Source organism: Canis aureus, chromosome 7 (assembly GCF_053574225.1).
Source record: "Canis aureus isolate CA01 chromosome 7, VMU_Caureus_v.1.0, whole genome shotgun sequence".
NCBI lineage: Eukaryota > Metazoa > Chordata > Mammalia > Carnivora > Canidae > Canis > Canis aureus.
In genome coordinates this window covers 36,619,279-36,638,361 of record NC_135617.1, presented here as the reverse complement: position 1 = coordinate 36,638,361, position 19,083 = coordinate 36,619,279, and the positions used below count along the sequence as shown (strand labels likewise).

General features: G+C 37.4%; 1 protein-coding gene and 1 long non-coding RNA gene across 28 annotated transcripts in view; one reads left to right on the top strand and one right to left on the bottom strand.

Annotated features, from left to right (window-relative positions):
* The window catches only part of LOC144317254 (uncharacterized), a 228,375-nt gene that overhangs the window by 58,261 nt on the left and 151,031 nt on the right, over positions 1 to 19,083 (top strand). The gene's annotated exons all lie outside the window — the stretch shown is intronic.
* LOC144317255 (uncharacterized) overlaps positions 3,500 to 19,083 on the bottom strand; it is an 86,857-nt gene continuing 71,273 nt past the window's right edge. For 6 of the 13 annotated variants that reach the window (XR_013383203.1, XR_013383202.1, XR_013383195.1 and 3 more), the window contains one exon: positions 13,964 to 17,900. This is a non-coding gene — a long non-coding RNA (uncharacterized LOC144317255). Of the gene's footprint in view, positions 3,750 to 13,963; positions 17,901 to 19,083 lie in introns of those variants that run through there. The other 7 variants (XR_013383206.1, XR_013383205.1, XR_013383196.1 and 4 more) reach the window with 4 other exon arrangements.

The following is a 19,083-nucleotide window of genomic DNA, read 5'->3' as shown; positions in this document are numbered from 1 at the left end:
CATCTTTTTAGCAGAAGAAATGGTTGTAGAATCTAAGACTCCTGATTTCCAGTTTCATTATCCTTCTGCCATATGCTGAAAAGGATTAGGACTAAATGAAAAAAAAACCAAGAGCTAAAAAATGGCTTTCTTAGATGCTTTCTAATGGATTTTTGGGGATGAAGCTGAGAAGCATAAAAGTGGTTTTACTCAGCCACTTTTCAGTTTATTATCCTTTCAGTTTATTATCCTGAGATACATCTATAGCAACCTGTTTTCTGTGTTCCAAGGTTAATAATTTGGCTTCCTTTTAATTTTGTACATAATTAAAATGGATGTTTCCTTTGGACTTAGGGGTTGGCTTTTATTTTCTCTTAGTTTATGGAGCTGAGGCCAGATAAATGAGCTCAAATGAATTATGCAAAGTTTCTGTGAAGTGAGGGATAACTATCCCACATGCTGAGAAAACGTGCTTTTGCCTTTATGTCTGGTGGTTGTGTGTGTTTAATTATGTGCAGATTGTGCTGCTGGGAGAAACTTGGACTGGATGCATTTCCCTTAGGACAGGCTTGCTGGTGACAGTAATACTCTGGGTTACAGGCACAGCTATGGGGCTGGGGATCGCAGAGAGGCAGGCGAGCCCCTGGCATCGAGCCTCTAGAGGGCAGTGCTACCTCACGAGTCAGTCACCGAAATCTGTGTCAAGGCTAAATGGGATAAACAGTACTGAATGTCTCGGACATCCACTTTTCCTGGAGTTCTAGACATAGAAGGATAAGTAATTAGTTGTGGGTTGGTACTTTCTTTGAGCCTGGATGTCCTGGACTATTTTGCAGTTCTAATCTTTATAGTGTAGAGAAAGGGGCATGACAGAGTATCAGCACATCTGGTATCTAGTCTTAGTTCTGTGACTGATTAATTGTGTGCCTTTAGGCCTCTGGCTTCAGTGTCTTCATCTGAAAAATTAAGCGGTTCTAATATTTCTTCTCTAAAAGCTGTGAGTCAGCTGGTTCTTCTTTTCTGCCCTATTTCCCTGGGCCCTACTCAATACTCAATTTCATCCCAGGGCTTACCTTTGACTTTTAAAAAGGTATTAGGATAACCTCTCTGTAAATAAATCTCCCCCTCTGTCTTGGCTACCAGGTCCAGTTTCTCTTCCAGGAATGTTGCTTGCAACATCACCCTTCTAAAGTAGACACTGTGGTCTATCAAGGCTTGCCAAAATAGCTCATTAGCAAAATGCTTAGTGACCTTTGTTATGGGTTGAATTGTGCCCCTTTCCCCCAATTCATACATTGAAGTCCTAACTGCCAGTATGTGGCCTTTTTTGGAAGTAGGGTGGTTGCAGATGCAATTAGTTAAGATGGGGTCATACTGGAGGAGAGCATACTCCTAATCCAGTATGACAAGTGTCCTTAAAAAAGGGAAATTTGGAAACAGATGTGCACACAGGCAGTTATGCTGCCACAAAATAAGCAACTACCAGAAGCTAGGAGAGAGGCTTGGAACAAATCCTTCCCTAGTGCCTTCAAAAGAGGCATAGTCCTGCTAATTCCTTGATCTTGGACTTCCAGACTCAGAACTATGAGATAATAAATTTATGTTGTCTGAGCTGCTTAGTTTGTGGTACTTTGTAATGGCAGCTCTTGCAAATGACTACAACCCTAATGAGAATTCAGTTGAGTCATTGGACTATGTGTTGAATGTGACTTTTCCTAGGTGGCTGGGAGATCACGAAGACTTGATCCTGACTCCTGCACTATACTCCATCAAAGCCAACAGTACGGTTGTTCAAAATGACAACAAGTTTTGTATAACTTGGGACATGTGATAGATTTCATAGGAAAAATGTACCCACCCAGGGGTAATACAATTTATCCTTCTTTAATATTTGATAACCCTTTTGTTTCTCCAACTTTAGTTAGACTCAGAAGCAAATAAAATGTGCTGATGGCTCAGTGATTCAGAACCATCTTCAACTTTAAGTAGTACTTGAAATGCCGGAATTCTCATTTGCTAAATAAATAAAGGCAAAGTTTGAACTTAAAGTGTTTCTAACAGAATAGGTCAATTCACAGTTCTAGCTTATGATCATAGCAATGAAGAGAGGAATTAACTGTGGTCACTTCTGTTACTGAGACCTGTCATTTAAGTCTGTCTCCAAGGATATTCCAGAGCCAAAATATACTGAAAAAACGAGGACAGAAATTTTTATCAGGGAGTGGGGGTGGTGTGTGGTTAGAAAAGCACTGATGAAAGGCACGCTTCTGTCAGCATCCACATCTCAGCTGGACCTAATTGACATTTATGAAAAAGAGTCATCTGTAGATGTTTCTTAGTCGTTAAATGATAGAATAATTCTTTTAAATCGATATACAATATACTTCCCAGAAAAATCCAGGAACTTTAGATATTTTGGCAATTATTTGGAAATTGTACAGCTTTGGTTTATGTTGTTTAGTGTTGTGTGATACTCTTCTGAAGCAGAGATTCATTTTTTCTCATACTGTCAGCTGTATTCTCCTGTGATATTTATACCATTTGGGCCCCCATATGCATCATTGGATGTTCATCAAAGCCTGGGAGACTAAAGTTGGCATTTTAGTAGATTCAAGTTCTAGGCACGGGTATGGTCTGTCTTCTTTTTGTGATTCCTTAACTTTGCTTTTGATCTTGAGCTACATTTTCAGTGAGTTCCTTTACCTTACAGGTGGGGAACAGAATATTGTCATTATCTCTTTTTGTACTAAGGAGGAAAGACACTTTTTTCAAAAATATTCCTAATAAGCTATAATCTAATTTTTGGAAGAGAGAATGAGGTAAAAGATATTTTTATACCCTCTTGATAAAACCAGCTGGCAGTTTAAAAATGTAAGTCTTTAGCCCAAGACAGGGTATAGATTATCCACTACTTAATCTATTTTAGAGATTCAAAGGACAGAAATTTTAGTTTTTATTATTTTTCCATATTAAGCTTAATTTAAAATTTTCTAGCAGTAAAGGCAAATGAAAGTATCATGATGATGAGGTTCTGTTTTTTAGTAGTAGGAAGCAGACCATTTCATCAAGAGAGGATTAAGTAACCAGCCTGGTCTACTGGAAAGGTCTTGGCTCCTTAGTGATATGTACAAAGTTGGTGGAAGTTTTGGCAAGAGTTTTTTAGAACGGTCCATTCTAAGTAAAAGAAGATCCCATAGATACTGTTCTATAAACTAGGCACAGATTTGTGAATTACCATGTATAAAGTAAGCTGATGGGAATAAATCTCCTTTGACAAAACAGGGTAGCCCATTTACGGTCTTTTTTTCTATTTGAAGGAGCTCTGTTTGCTCATGTACTTCTATAGGATATGGGCATGGACTCTCAATCAAAATAACTTGAAAATTGATAACTAATTATAAGCCATCACATGCAAACACTGAAATTGCTTTATTTACAGTTTTATTCCATGGACACGACTAATTATGGATTGCATTGGTTACCTATAGCTGTGTAACAAATTACTCAAAAACTTCATGGCTTAAAACAACAAACTTTATTATCTCTCAGCTTCTGTGGGTCAAGAATCTGGATGTAACTTAGGATCTTTCCCTGTATGCAATCAAGGGGTTGGCTGGGGAAGGATATGCTTCCAATCTTACTCATGCGATTGTTGGCAGGATTCAGTTCCTTGCTGGCTGTTGGCCAGAGATCTCTCTTAGTTCTTTTCCACATGGAGTTCTCCATAAGGCAGTTCACAGCATGGCAGTTGGCTTCCATCAGAGCAAGCACTTGGAGAGCAAGAGAGAGTAAACAAGATAGCTAAGGATCTTTTTGTAACCTAATGTTGGAAGTGATATCCTGTCACTTTTGACTTCATAGTACATATAAGGGGAGGAGGGACTATACAAGGTTGTGAATACAAGGAGATAGGAATCATTTACAGGCTGTTACCAAATGGATAATAGGTTTTGGTAACTATAATTATTTTATTATTTTATTAAGATTTATTTGAGAGAAAGAGTGAACTAGAGAAAGAGAGAGGGCACAAACAGGAGGAGGGGTAGAGAGAGAGAATGCAGACTCCTTGCTAAGCAGGGAGCCTGATGTGGGACTTGGTCCCAGGACCCTGGGATCATGACATGAGCCAAAGGCAGATGCTTAAATGACTGAGCCACCCAGGTGCCCTGATAACTATAATCATTTAAATTGTATAGTTTGTTATTACTTTTCTATTTAAAAGCAGTTTATCTCTCAGGGACTAAATAGGAAAGTCCATACTTAGTGAACTATTTTCCTTTACTGTTTCATGATATAATATTAAATAATATTTGTTTACTACCTTCAGCATAGAAATATTAATATTCCCAAAAAACCTGTGAAGGTGAAATTAATATAGCACTTTTGCAGGTAAGAGATGTGTTATTCAGAGGTAAGTGAACATTTGCAGTATTATATAGCTATACGTATGATTTTTGTGATTTTTTTAAATATATAATTTATGGAAACTGTCAAAAAGTACATAGGGCAAGGGAAAATGTGTCTAAATGATTTCTTTTGACTATATTTTGTTCATTTATTTGCATGGGCAGCAAAAAACTTGTGGATATGCAGAAACTAAAAAATGAGACAGAATTGTGATATTTGGAACTGCTTCAGTCTTTCTTAATGATACCAGCTCCAGAGTGGAGTTGCTGGAGATTGGGGAATATTTCTGCTCTGAACATTTGGGGAATAACCATGTTCCGAGCTTGTTTCTATTTGCAGATGTCTGAAAAATTTTTTATGATTTTTTTTTCCACTGGTATGATTCTTTGATCCACTCAGAAGAACATCTTCTGTATTCTTTTTATACTCCCTTTACAAACTTAGAGAATAGAAGCCACAGTTTGAAGATGAACAGAAAAAAAGGGAGGAAGGTAGAAGAGATGGACCAAAAAGTTCAGAGTTGGCAGACCATGGGGCAGGACATATGCTTATTTCTAACTCCTGCACTCAAGATTTAAGTCCACCCAGGAAGAGTCACTGCATCAGTCCTAGTGAGCTGGGGAAGTAGTGAGTGCTCTGTCTACTTTCACACAAGTTAGGCAGAAATATATGGAAATACCACCTTGGTCAAGTCAGTTGTAAAAACTGGGCAAGAGAGATTGCAGATAATGGGTTGTTTGATAGAGGTAGCTGGTTTTATAGGGATTTTGACTACCATAATGGCTAAATCAGCTGTACATGTAGAATCTGTCATGTTTATAGTCCACTTGATGAAAAACAGTAGACTATGCCACAAAATTGTGGGAAAACATCTGAATTTTATGGCTTCCTTAAAGTCATAGTCAGGAAAAAGTTTTTCTTTTTTTTTTTTTTTTTGCCAGTATTTCAGATTGAATTATATTTCTATGGAAAATAACTTCAATCCTCTTAAGTATGGAGGACCTCAGTTACCTTCTAATGGGCTGTCCCACCCAGACTCTGTTAGGACCTTCCAGCTCTACACCCTTCAGTCTTCTAAAACCTTCCTAAAACACTGATGTCACTGTCTACATAGAGACACTTAGTGGCTTCTTATTCCTCCAGATTAAAGACCATATCCTCAACATTTATTCAGGGTTTGCACAGTCTACATCAACTTTCCGTTACCTTTATAACACAGCTTACCTCATATGTGACCCTACATGTAACACTTAATTTTCAAATCTGACAGATTACTTGACATCTCAACTTAGGTATAAGTGTCTCACAGATCATATATACAAAAAGACTGTGATGCCAAATTTCCCTCACTGGTTCCTCTCCTAGGCTTTCCTATCCTAGGATATAATATCACCATCTGCCATCAGGTCAAAAGGTTAGAGGTCATCTTGGATTCCTCCACTTCCTTCATGACCTGACATGGTCAGCCAATCACCATGTTCTATTTAGGTTACCTATCAATACATTCAAATTGGAGTGTTTCCTGTCACAGCCACTGCTTCCATCTAATGTGAATTGCCATCCTGTCTTACCAGATGGGAGTTTCCTATTTCTATGCTTTCCCTCCAAAATCTTAACTTCCACATATAAAGATGAATCTTTCAAACATATATCAGATTATAGACTCCCCTTCTAAAACTTTCCAATGATTCTGCATATCATCTAGATTCAAGTCTGCATTCATACCATGGCCCCAAGACTGTATGACTCGGCTCTCCTGTTTTGCTGTTATTCTCTATTCTTCCCACTATGCATCATATGCTGGATATTTTTATTCATAATAAGTCAGCTTGTTCCCTCCCCATGGCTTTTGTCCTTCTTATAACTTTCTAAAAAAATATTTATTTATTTTAGAGGGAGAGAAAGAAGGAGAGAGCATGTGAGTGGGAAGAGGGGCAGAAGGAAAGAGAGAGAAAGAATCTCAAGCAGGCTCCCTGCTAAGTGTGGAGCCTGATGTGGAGCTCAATCCACGATCCTGAGATCATGACTTGAGCCAAAACCAAGAGTCGGACATTAAACCAACCAAGCCACCCAGGTGACCCCTTCTTGTCACTGTGGCTGGAGTGCTGCTTCCCCAGAGCTTCACATGGCTGGCTTCATTTGGTCATTTAGATTTCAGCTCAAATACTGTCTCCCCAGAGAGGCCTTCCCTGACCATCCAATCTAAGCTAGTGTTCTGTATACTTTTTGTTATATTTATAAATTTCATATTCTTTGCAGAACTTATCACTATCTAAAATTTTTATTTTTGGTTTACTCACTTATTGTCTGCCTCTGCCCACTGGACTCTCAGATCCCTGTGAGTGGAGCCTCCTCTGACTCCTTTTACCTTGTCACTGTGATATCCCAGTACCTAGAACAGTATTGGACTGCAGTAGATGTTTCAATCTGTGTTTAAGCCAAATTGTCTAGTTATGGGTTTCTGAATATGATGCAGTTTATATTCCTTGAACTTGTAAAAAACTTTTTTTTTTTAAATTTTTATTTATTTATGATAGTCAGAGAGAGAGAGAGAGAGGCAGAGACACAGGCAGAGGGAGAAGCAGGCTCCATGCACCGGGAGCCCGACGTGGGATTCGATCCCAGGTCTCCAGGATCGCGCCCTGGGCCAAAGGCAGGCGCCAAACCGCTGCGCCACCCAGGGATCCCAAAAAAACTTTTTTTTTATTTGAATATTGCTAGCTTTCCCTCTCTACTTTTGAAAATGTTTCATCTTTCAGAATCCCATTTAAACATCATCTTCCTCAGCCACTCTAGCACATAGTTATGACCTCTCTGCAGTGCTATCAGATTCATAAAAATTTTTAATTGTTCATATGTCATCTTAAAGTTTAGTTTATCTTTTTATATCTGTATATCTTATATCCTCAACTGGATTATAAGTCCTCTAAAGACTGAGATATGAAGGTATTCTATGTATTTTTTCCTATTATTGTTGCTATTAAAATATGCCATGCATTTATAGATTTGGAATAATATGTATTGATTAGTTCATCTTCATCCTCACACCTAGTCATAATTTCAAAACAACAATTTATAAATTTGAAGCAATTCTTGCTCTTGGGTGACTTCTAATATTTTCATTTAAAATGGCACTATTTAAGGATGTATCTGCAGAAACTAATTAGAGATCTATCATAGACACAATTGGGCTTAAAGAATTCTTGCACAGCAACTAAGCTAAAATATGCATAGACAAGAAACTTAAGGGATGCATTTTGTAAAGAAGAAATCTTTCCTAGAACTCAAACTTTATTTCATAGGAAAAGCAAGAACCTTGTCTTCTGTAAGGATCACTGTCAAAAGATACTATGTAATCTTTGACCAAATTCATTCTTATCATTTAAGGATTTGCCAACCTAGAATATTCTTCTACTCTTCCTCCTTCTCTTCCTTCAGGAAATCACATGAAATAAAATCAAGTATCGCAGCTCTAAGCATCTCAACTTTCTACTCACTATTTATAATGTTAACTAGGCACTCATTCTTTCATAATCTGACTCTTCTCTGTTTCAAAGGGGAAAACTGTTTGGTACTAGGTACTATGAAATATACTCTAGGCAAGTATAATCAAATCTTGTTGTTTACCAGAATCACCCAAGGAAACTCTTCCAAAGATAGCAGTTTCCTTCATTTCTTTTTTCGTTTTTAATTTTTTTATTGGAGTTCAATTTGCCAACATTTAGCATAACACCTAATGCTTATCCCACCAAGTGCCCCCCTCAGTGCCCATCACCCAGTCACCCCAACCCCCCGCTCACTTCCTGTTCTATTACCCCTTGTTCATTTCCCAGAGTTAGGTATCTCTCATGTTTTGTCATCCTCATTGATATTTTCACTATTTTCTCTCCTTTCCCTTTACTCCCTTTCACTAATTTTTATATTCCCCAAATGAATGAGACCATATGATGTTTGTCCTTTTCCGATTGACTTATTTCACTTAGCATAATACCCTCCAGTTCCATCCACGTCGAAGCAAATGGTGGGTATTTGTCGTTTCTAATGGCTGGGTAATATTCTGTTGTATACATAAGCCACATCTTCTTTATCCATTCATCTTTCGATGGACACCGAGGCTCCTTCCACAGTTTGGCTATTGTGTACATTGCTGCTAGAAACATCGGGGTGCAGGTGTCCCGGCATTTCACTCATCTGTATCTTTGGGGTAAATCCCCAGCAGTGCAATTGCTGGGTCGTAGGGCAGATCTACTTTTAACTCTGAGGAACCTCCACACAGTTTTCCAGAGTGGCTGCACCAGTTCACATTCCCACCAACAGTGCAAGAGGGTTGCCCGTTCTCCACATCCTCTCCAACATTTGTTGTTTCCTGTCTTGGTAAGTTTCCCCATTCTCACTGGTGTGAGGTGGTATCTCATTGTGGTTTTGATTTGTATTTCCCTGATGGCCAGTGATGCAGAGCATTTTCTCATGTGCTTGTTGGCCATGTCTGTGTCTTCCTCTGGGAGATTTCTCTTCATGTCTTTTGCCCATTTCATGATTGGATTGTTTCTTTGCTGTTGAGTTTAATAAGTTCTTTATAGATCTTGGATACTAGTCCTTTATATGATAGGTCATTTGCAAATATCTTCTCCCATTCTGTAGGTTGGCTTTTAGTTTTGTTGACTGTTTCTTTTGCTGTGCAGAAGCTTTTGATCTTGATGAAGTCCCAATTCATTTTTGCTTTTGTTTCTCTTGCCTTCATGGATGTATCTCGCAAGAAGTTGCTGTGGCCAAGTTCAAAAAGGGTGCTGCCTGTGTTCTCCTCTAGGATTTTGATGGAATCTTGTCTCACATTTAGATCTTTCATCCATTTTGAATTTATCTTTGTGTATGGTGTGAGAGAATGGTCTAGTTTCATTCTTCTGCATGTGGGTGTCCAATTTTCCCAGCACCATTTATTGAAGAGCTGTCCTTTTTCCAGTGGATAGTCTTTCCTGCTTTGTTGAATATTAGTTGACCATAGAGTTGAGGGTCCACTTCTGGATTCTCTATTCTGTTCCATTGATCTATGTGTCTGTTTTTGTGCCAGTACCACACTGTCTTGATGACCACAGCTTTGTAGTACAACCTGGAATCCGGCATTGTCATGCCCCCAGCTCTGGTTTTCTTTTTCAATATTCCCCTGGCTATTTGGAGTCTTTTCTGATTCCACACAAATCTTAAGATGATTTGTTCAACTCTCTGAAGAAAGTCCATGGTATTTTGATAAGAATTGTATTAAATGTGTAAATTGCCCTAGGTAGCATTGACATTTTCACAATATTAATTCTGCCAATCCATGAGCATGGAATATTTTTCTATCTCTTTGTGTCTTCCTCAGTTTCTTTCAGAAGTGTTCTATAGTTTTTAGAGTATAAATCCTTTACCTCTTTGGTTAGGTTTATTCCTAGGTATCTTATGCTTTTGGGTGCAATGGTAAATGGGATTGACTCCTTAATTTCTCTTTCTTCAGTCTCATTGTTAGTGTGTAGAAATGCCACTGATTTCTGGGCATTGATTTTGTATCCTGCCACACTGCCGAATTGCTGTATGAGTTCTAGCAATCTTGGGGTGGAGTCTTTTGTGTTTTCTATGTACAGTATCATGTCCTCTACGAAGAGGGAGAGTTTGACTTTGCCAATTTGAATGCCTTTTATTTCTTTTTGTTGCCTGATTGCTGAGGCTAGGACTTCTAATACTATGTTGAATGGCAGTGGTGAGAGTGGACATCCCTGTCTTGTTCCTGATCTTAGGGGAAAGGCTCCCAGTGTTTCCCCATTGAGAATGATATTTGCTGTGGGCTTTTTGTAGATGGCTTTTAAGATGCGGAGGAATGTTCCCTCTGTCTCTACACTCTGAAGAGTTTTGATCTAATCTCTAACTGTAGATCCCACTTTCCCCCAGATCATCTAGAATTTGATCCATAATTACCTCCTCTTTCCCTCTATCTTTAACATCTAACTGAACTGCCTCTTCTTACAACATATAGATCCAGGAGCTGCTTCTTTAAGGCTGCATTCCTGAGCAAGTCTTAAAAAGCATGAGAGACTTAAAAAAAAATTTTTTTTTTTTTTTGGTGGGCACCAACTAATAGGTAGAATCTTAATTTTTAATAGAAAAAAAGATTTTCAGGAAGACACATACAATATGAAGGCTTCTTTTTATCCTAGAAACTGTTAAGTAGATCCAGTAATTATATAATTTTAAAAAATTAAGTTTCGTGATATACATTGAATCAATAACTTCAAATTGCTATTGAATACACCATGAGAATGAAAATCCTTTGCTTTCAAAGGATTTATAATCAAAAAGTTTTCTTATTCTTATGAGAGGAAAATATCAGATTACTAATGAGCAGAAGCCTGCCATTTGGATATGACTACTCCAGTTGCTATTTACCTCTGGGGAGAAGTTTGTGATCTGGGTTATCCTTACTTCCTATGGGGGCTATCTCCAGAAATGGACAGGATTTCAGATGCCAGGCTTCACCCAGGGAGACATGCATTATGAATGTTTCCACATCACACATGCTTAGTTTCTTCATGTGGAAGGAGCTTGAATTCCCCAATAATCACAATTAGAGGCCACATCATTTTACAATGGTTTACTGAAGAATAGATAATAAATTTTACTCTAGATGGTTGGGGATGTAAGCAACCATGTTACAATTTGCAGTCTCTTTAGAGGTTTTGTTCTCACACAAGGCTGTTGGTTGTCATGATTTCATGTTGTTTAACATCTTCTAAATCAATGATGTGCTGTGGTGATTACACAATACATAAACTTAAAATAGATGGAATTCTCAAACCATCACAAAAAATGGCTGCTGTTATTTCAGTCTTGCCTCGTGAATCCAGTTGCATGTGTGTTTTAAACACTCCAGAGAACATTTTCTTCATTTTCCATTTCTGAGACCATGATTTCTGGTGCAAATAGCAAAGCTGAACTGAACAAAATTTGTGATGCCCGAGGATTTTCAAAGGAGTTTTCCAAATGATTCATGAATCAATAGCTGATAGACTCAGCCATGCAGGGCATTTGTTTGTTGCTTCTGATGGTTTGAATCCCTCCTTTTATAAACAAATTCTTTTCGAATAATAAAGGACATCAAATAAAACCTCATGGTAGTGCCCTCGAAGCTGGCGCACTCTTAGCAGTTCAGCTCTGTTCTCAAGTTTTATGGGGAACGGCTGATTGTAATTAACTAAAAAACACTCAGAAATCTAACTTTAAATAGAAGATTCAGACCAGAGCATTTACTTATTTATTACCGTGTCATGGGTAGATTTCAAGACAATAAATCTAACACATAGTCTTAGGGAACAAAAAAGTTCTAGCGGTTTAAATAAGTATTTTAAAAATTTGGCTTGATATATTTGCTTTTGCTCTAAGGATAAATACTGGATCCTTTTGATTTATCTAAGAAGATGGAAAGTGCATTTCCTCTTAAAATGTATCTATCATCGCTGGCTGGAATTGTGATAAAAAGGGAATGGGACAAATATCCTTTTTTTTTTTTTTTTTTAAAAGGTAGATTCTTTATGTTTTAAAAATCCTTTAAAGCTTTACATGCTCATTACATCAACCTGACCTTTAACATTAGCATACTTTCTTTTGCATATCCATAAACATCTCAAATTAAAATATCCCAATTTGAGCCTCTGATTTCTCAACTCCCACAACTGTCATCTCTATTCTATTTAATAACACCTTATACTTCCAGCTTGCTCTGGCCAGAAAGCTTTGGATCACTCTTAACTCTTCTCTCCTAACTCATGCTCAATCCATCAGGAAGACCTTTAGATCTACCATCAAACTATTCCCAGAATTTGACAATTTTGTTGACCACTTCCACCCATATTACCTTAGTCCAAGCTATCATCATCCCTCACCTGGATTTTCCAGTAGCTTCCTTAAGCAGTTTCTCTATAATTATTCTTACCCTCTTGGGCTGTTCCTACAGCAGCCACAGTGAGGTTTTAAAAATATGCTAGATAATGTCACTTCACAGCTCAGAATCTTCCAATGCCTTTCCATCTCACTCAGGTTAAAAGCCAAAATTCTTGCACAGGCCTACTATAAAGCCCAACATGACTTTGCTGTTTTCCTTTTCTTCCCTCCTTCACACACCATCTTTACTTCCTATTCCACATGACATTTTTCACCATCTAATATACCATATAATTTACTTTTTCATTTTGTCTCTTTCCACTGGAGTGTACACTTCACAGGGACAGGGATTTTTGTCTTTTTTTGTGGTATAATCTACACAGCAAAGCACACAGTAAACAGTAAACATTTATTATTGTGATGAATGACTGAAAGGAGTTGTGGGAGGGGCTTCTAAGAATATATAATTCCAGAAAACAAATGCTGTGATAGACAAAACTAAAGCAACAGATAAACAAAAACCAAATGGCCTAAAACATCCTCATATTCTAACCCACACAAAGACAACTATATATTCCATCCAGTTTGATATTTAACCTTCTTGGGAAGATAACTTATAAGTAGTGATTCAGAGTTCTTTCAGCCCTAGATTTTACAAGGTACTGGCTGTATTCAATAAGAATGCAGATTTTTATTCTTAAAGAAGTCTTTTCATAGCCCCACGTTTTATTCATTGAAAATATTCCCAAGTGATGAACCTCATAAGCTGTTTCCTTGCCTCTAATTTTCTGTCTTCTGCCACCAGAATTCTTTCTAAGGTACTAGTCTATATTAGGGGCCAGCACATGTTTTCTGTAAAGGGCTAGACAATAAATATTTTAGATTTTGTGGGTGATGTAGTTAGTCCTGGTATCTCTTGCAACTACTCAACTCTAATGTTATAGAGCAAAAGCAGCCATAGATAATATGTAAAGAGTGGTGTGGCTATGTTCCAATGACTCTTTATTTAGAAGAATATAGGTAGCGTGACAAATTTGGACCTTGAGCAGTTTGCTAACTCCTGGTCGAACTCATGTCATCTTGTTACTTAAAATCTCTTGATGGTTTCCCATTGCAACAGAATGAAATTCAGTATTTCTCGTTTGATATACAGCACCCTTCATTGTCTGGCCCCAGCCAATTGTTTCATCCTTATTTTTAGCTACATACATCTCAAATGATCTTCTAGTTTATTGTGTTGATTATACATGAGTTACCCATCAATAGACGCTTTTGGTCTTCGGCAGCCCTGGTATCTTGTCCTCCCCATCTAATTGACATCTTTGCTACAGCTGACACTGGCCTGGGAAGGTCTTTGATTCTAAAGGCACTGCCATGAAGTTTGAATCCTAATTCCTCAGTCTTAATAAGCAGAGATGCCTATGTTTAACCATTAGAGTTGTCATTGTGAAATGGACACATTGCGACATATCTATATGTATGGGTTGTGTAAAAGATTCAGGCTGATATTTTTTTTACATGTTTTCTTTTTTTAAAATTTTAATAGTCAAATTTATGTTTTCAATCTGAGTTACTAAACATATACATTAAATTTTTTGACAAGTTCAAAATAGCAAAATTTCTTTTTTTTTAAAAAAGATTTTATTTATTTATTCATGAATGACACACAGAGAGAGGCAGAGACACAGCAGAGGGAGAAGCAGATGCCCTGCACAGAGCCCGATGTAGGACTTGATCCTGGACTCCTGGGATCATGCCCTGAGCCAAAGGCAGACGCTCAACCACTGAGTCACCCAGGTGTCCCTCAAATTTCTTAAAATATATAATTGATGGAGGAGTGGAGTGACACTGCACATATATATTATTGCCTCCTATTTTACTAAGAAATATTTTCAGTTCTGAAGATGATGAAAAGCACAATATAATTAGAAAAGATGCAATAAAAGATTGAGATAACTGAATAAAACTGTTAATAAACAGGGTTCACTAAAGAATATTCTTTTGTTTTAAGACTTCTTTTGAATATTCATTCATTTATTCTACAGATATTTATTGCTTGCCTACTTTGTTCTAGGCACCATTTGAAATTCGGAAATACATGGATGTTAAAGATGTTATAAATAAATATCTATGACCAGTATTTTAAATATTAGCCCAACAAACATTTAAAACATCTGCCATAGCTTGGACCACTGACTCTTTTTTGGGTGTGTGTTTTCTTGTGGTGAGATAATGTTGGGGGCTGGGCATTAGAATGCTATCTTGTATGGAAAAACACTTAAAGATGATGTTGTTGTTATTTCAATGAAGTAGTCCTTAGAGTTCCATTTGATTTGATGCTTTTTGTCATTTGGCTTCTCAATGTTAATGTTTCTACCAGACTGAAATAATCTGTCATCCTCTAAAATACTAGCCAAATTTAATTCAAATTAGTTCTGAAATGAAAGATGACACATTTAATCAAGGTAAATACATTGGTGACCATTTGCAAATACATTTTAAAAAGTGACTTTGCCAACCAGATGGTGTCTCCATGCAAACAGCTGGATCTTGAAGAAATACTCTGTATGAAGTAAATTTAGGGCTGGCTCCTAGCAGGAGTGGATTGCCTTCCTTATTCTTTGATTGCAAATAGCTAAGGACAGGCATTTGAGTCTACCCCAAAGTAGAGGCCCTTTCCCAGCGTCAATGATGGTTACTAGGGCAATACTTCTGGATATGTTCTGTCTCTGTCCTGATGTCCCACTCCCTTGGGAGCCTCTTGCTGATGGCCACCAAGTTGATGGCCTATTTCTTGAGAACAGTCTGGGCTCAGACTTTGTAGATCAGCTCTCACTGCTCTGGGCATGGGCAAATGCTCTAGTGCTTTGCCAGTTTTTCTCTTTGGTGTATTCTGTATCGGACTTCCTTGCTTTGGAGTGGGAAGATCTCATTTAATTGAAGGCATGAGACAGAAAGAGGCAAAAGTGGCCATTTTTGTTGTTTTGATTCCAGGTTATATAGGCTTGCCTAACCTAGGCATGAGTCTCCAGGTGGTCTTCTGTGGCTTAGCATGCTGCTGGATTGCAGACTCAGAGCAATCAAGTGTTTACTTGATTAATTTTCCTCTGTGTATATGTATTTGTCAGAGACCCTGCAGGGAGAGGAGACCATTTAAGGATGAGATTTCGAATTAATTTCCCATGCCTGAGCCACTTCTGAAAAAATATTTGTAAGCAAAAATCTGAATCCCTTGTTGACCTAACTTGCATATGCTTTGAAAGAACATAGACCTTCAAATATAGTTGAGTAAAGAATTGAATTGTGTTTATTTTCGTATTGTGAAATTATGTGCACATGGAAAAAAAAATCAAACAGTAAAAGTCTATCCAATTAAAAATGATTAGTCGATCCTTAGCCATAGTGTCACTCACTGGAGGTAATGCCATTCAATAGTTTCTAATGTATGCCTCCAGAAATTTTTCATGTATATACATGAAAGTGTAATTTAAAGGTATGTTAAAAATTTAAGTAGCATTATTTTAAAACACATGCACAAATGGGATTTGATCATTTTATACTTTGCTGTTCTAAATTTAACAGTGTCTTAAAGATGGTTTCATAACAGCACATGGAGACCCACCTCATTCTTATAATGGCTGCATATTTTTTTTATTGCAGGAATGTAGAATAATTTATTCAACGAGGGACTTACCGGTTTAAGGATAATAAATGTCCCACTGAATGGATAATGCTAGCTTGAAGATATTTCTCCCAAGTTAGAGATATAATTTAAACTTAACTCTCTCCTTTTTTCCCCTGGAAAATAAAAATTCAACTCTAGTTATGTTGTTGGAAGTGTGAGATTTGGAGATGCTAATGTTAATTTAGCATCAGTTGGAATAATAACAACATAAAACATAAAATAACGAAAGAATAACAACAACACAAAAACTGTGGATGGATAATATCTCAAGGTATTAATCTATACCTTGAATATTTCCTTTTGTTGTTAGAAGTACCCTGACAACTCTTCCTTCCCAAGTCCTTGTCTCTGGACAACTGTCACCTACATCTGAAGCAGCCCCCAAGACTAGGGCATTTGTAGAGAAAGGCTGGTAGCTGAAATGTCAGGCTGAGAGATTCAGAGGTTCTTTGAGTTCTTAGAAGCCTGGGCTGGAGAACAGGGAAAGGAAGGCAAAGGAACTACTCACAGGAGAGGAAGGAATGTGGAAAAAAACCTGGGAGGGGTAGGAGTGGAGAAAAACCACCTGGGAGCTGAGAAATGGGGACTCTGAGTGAACATCCTGTTCCCAGAGACTCTCCCTGGTGTCTAGAGCTTCCTCTCCCTGTTCCTACCCTAGCTCACCACTTGCGGCTGATCTTGGAAAGGAAAGCTGTTGTTGGTGTTGAGAAGCTGGGATACCCTAGAATGTGGGGGCTAGTGGTGTTATGAAAGGAGGCCTCATCCCCTTAGGCTGGGAGTGTTCCTGTGATCTAGCTCAGTGATGGACACACAGCTTTCATGCCCAGCACTATCATCAAAGCATGGAGAATGCAGAAATGAAATTCCTGAGTATGGACAACTCTTTCAAGGAGTTTTGCTGTAAAGAGGAGCAGAGACATGAGACTATAAGGAAGATGGAAGGAATCTTAAAGGAAGATGGTAGTTAAAACCATACACAGTATCAATCATAATAAAGCCTGAGGCAAGTCCTCCTCTGGACTTTCTGGTTAGGGGAGACAAATATTTATCTTTTTTCTAACTCATTGGGTCTTCTGACATTTGCAACCAAAGGAATCATAGTTAATAAAGAGGGTAATTCTCCTTCATCCCTTGGGCAGGGGAACAGAAAAGATCAGTGATCAATGCAAGAGACTTCCTTTTTGGAGGACCTAAAAGTTTTAAAATATGAAGGAGTAACATTTTAAAAACTTAGTACAAAGTATTTTTAAGAATGCCAAATAATCAGCCTTCAAATTTCTCATGAATCAATAACAAATGAGACACTACTGTAAACACTTTGCTAAACTCACAATAAATTGCTAAAAAATAACAGAATTCCTAGTCTATGAATCTCATTGAGCTGTAACCCATCCCCTAGAACAGCTTCCTTCACTCTTAGTTTCAGTGCAATATTTATGTGAATGATTTAAAGACATATATTGGGTGATGATTTTTTCAAAGTCTTAAAATTTTAGGAACATGTCATTCTAATTTTCTAGATTATAGCCTTCTTCAGTTAATATTTCATTTGTCTAATTTTAATATAGAATAATTTATAGTGATAGGTTAAAAAGGATAAGTGATTTTGTTCTAATTAGAATCATATTTTGAAATTAATCAATACCTAAAAGTTTCATTTCTTTCCTTGAAAAGTTTAACACATGCTAGAACATCATTCCTAGGAAAGTGTGTTGAATGGAATATAATGCAAAAAAGTTGAAAAGTGTGGCCAATGCTAATTATTTTTTAATTAACCAAAAAACCCCCCTAAATTTAGTGAAAGCACTTACCCGATAACCTACTTGGAGAATAGAATCTTAAGCTTCTTAATTCCTTACGATGATTTGCAATAGTTAATTAAGAAATTGTTACCTTAAGATAGTCCTGCCTAGACTTGTTACTAGAAAAGAGGAAAAATGAGCATCTTTTGTTATGAGTACATTTTATGAAAGTGACATCTTTTATAAATTACATTAGCAGACTTTTTTCCCTCACAGTAATATCTCTAAGTATATTTTGTTTTGTGAAAAAAAAAAAAAAAAAAAGATATTCAATTTTTAGTGGAAAAACCAGCCATGAGGAAGACTGCCAAAAAGTGTGAAGATAGCCCCTTTGGCTCTCTATATTCCTGATTTTTCCCTTTATGGATGAATGACTTCTTTTTATAGCCTCTTAAAAGCATGTATTTTTCAGAAAACCAAATCTTCTTCCTTCCATTGCGTGTTTCTAAAAAACTAGTATAGAAGGGAATGACCATAGAAAAATGTCCCTTTGTTCTGGGGTACTAATTTTATATCTTTTTATGTTTTAAGAGAGATTTTTTTAAAAGAAGGTTATTTTTTCTGTGTGGTCAGAAGTCATTCTACAGTGAGGCTGTCAGGAATATAATTTTATTTCTAGCAGACATCTGTTTATCTAAATTTTAGCAAAAAATCTTTATAGCAGGCATCCACTTATCTAGAATCCAAGTATCCAGAAATTTGAAATAAGCAGATTTCCTCTTCACTGCTCATCCCCACGCCCTTTATAATAAGGTCAGGGCAAGGTTTGTAGATAAGTAAGACGAATAGAAGACTGAGGACAGGAATCCAAGGTTTGTTACATTTAGATAAGATATGTGGCCTGATTTTGGGGTGTATGGAAAGGAGACCTAAAAGTGAGGAAACCAGACCATCTAGAGGTCCAAATTGTGCCAGTCATTGCCAGAATTATACCCATTGTTAACATGTAGTCATGTAGTACTGCCCAGGGATTCCCTGTTAGTGGAAGTGAGCATGCAGGTAATATGGACGTAGGGGACCCACCAGCAGCAAGTGTGGGAACTCAGTGATGTGAAGCATAGGTAAGGAAGGGGAATCTAGTTGCTTTAACGGCCAGCATGTTGTTATTATGAGGACTGCACACTCTTTGAAGGTGAGGGGCAGGTTTCCATGGTTTCTGTGGCCTCCTTAATACCTTGTGTGGTGCATGATAGGCACTCAACACATTGCTGTTAATTGAGAAAAGAGAGAGCTCAGTTTCTTTTGGGGTGCAATGTGAGATTGTAGATTTATTCAGAAACTGGATGTGAAGGAAGTTGGGAT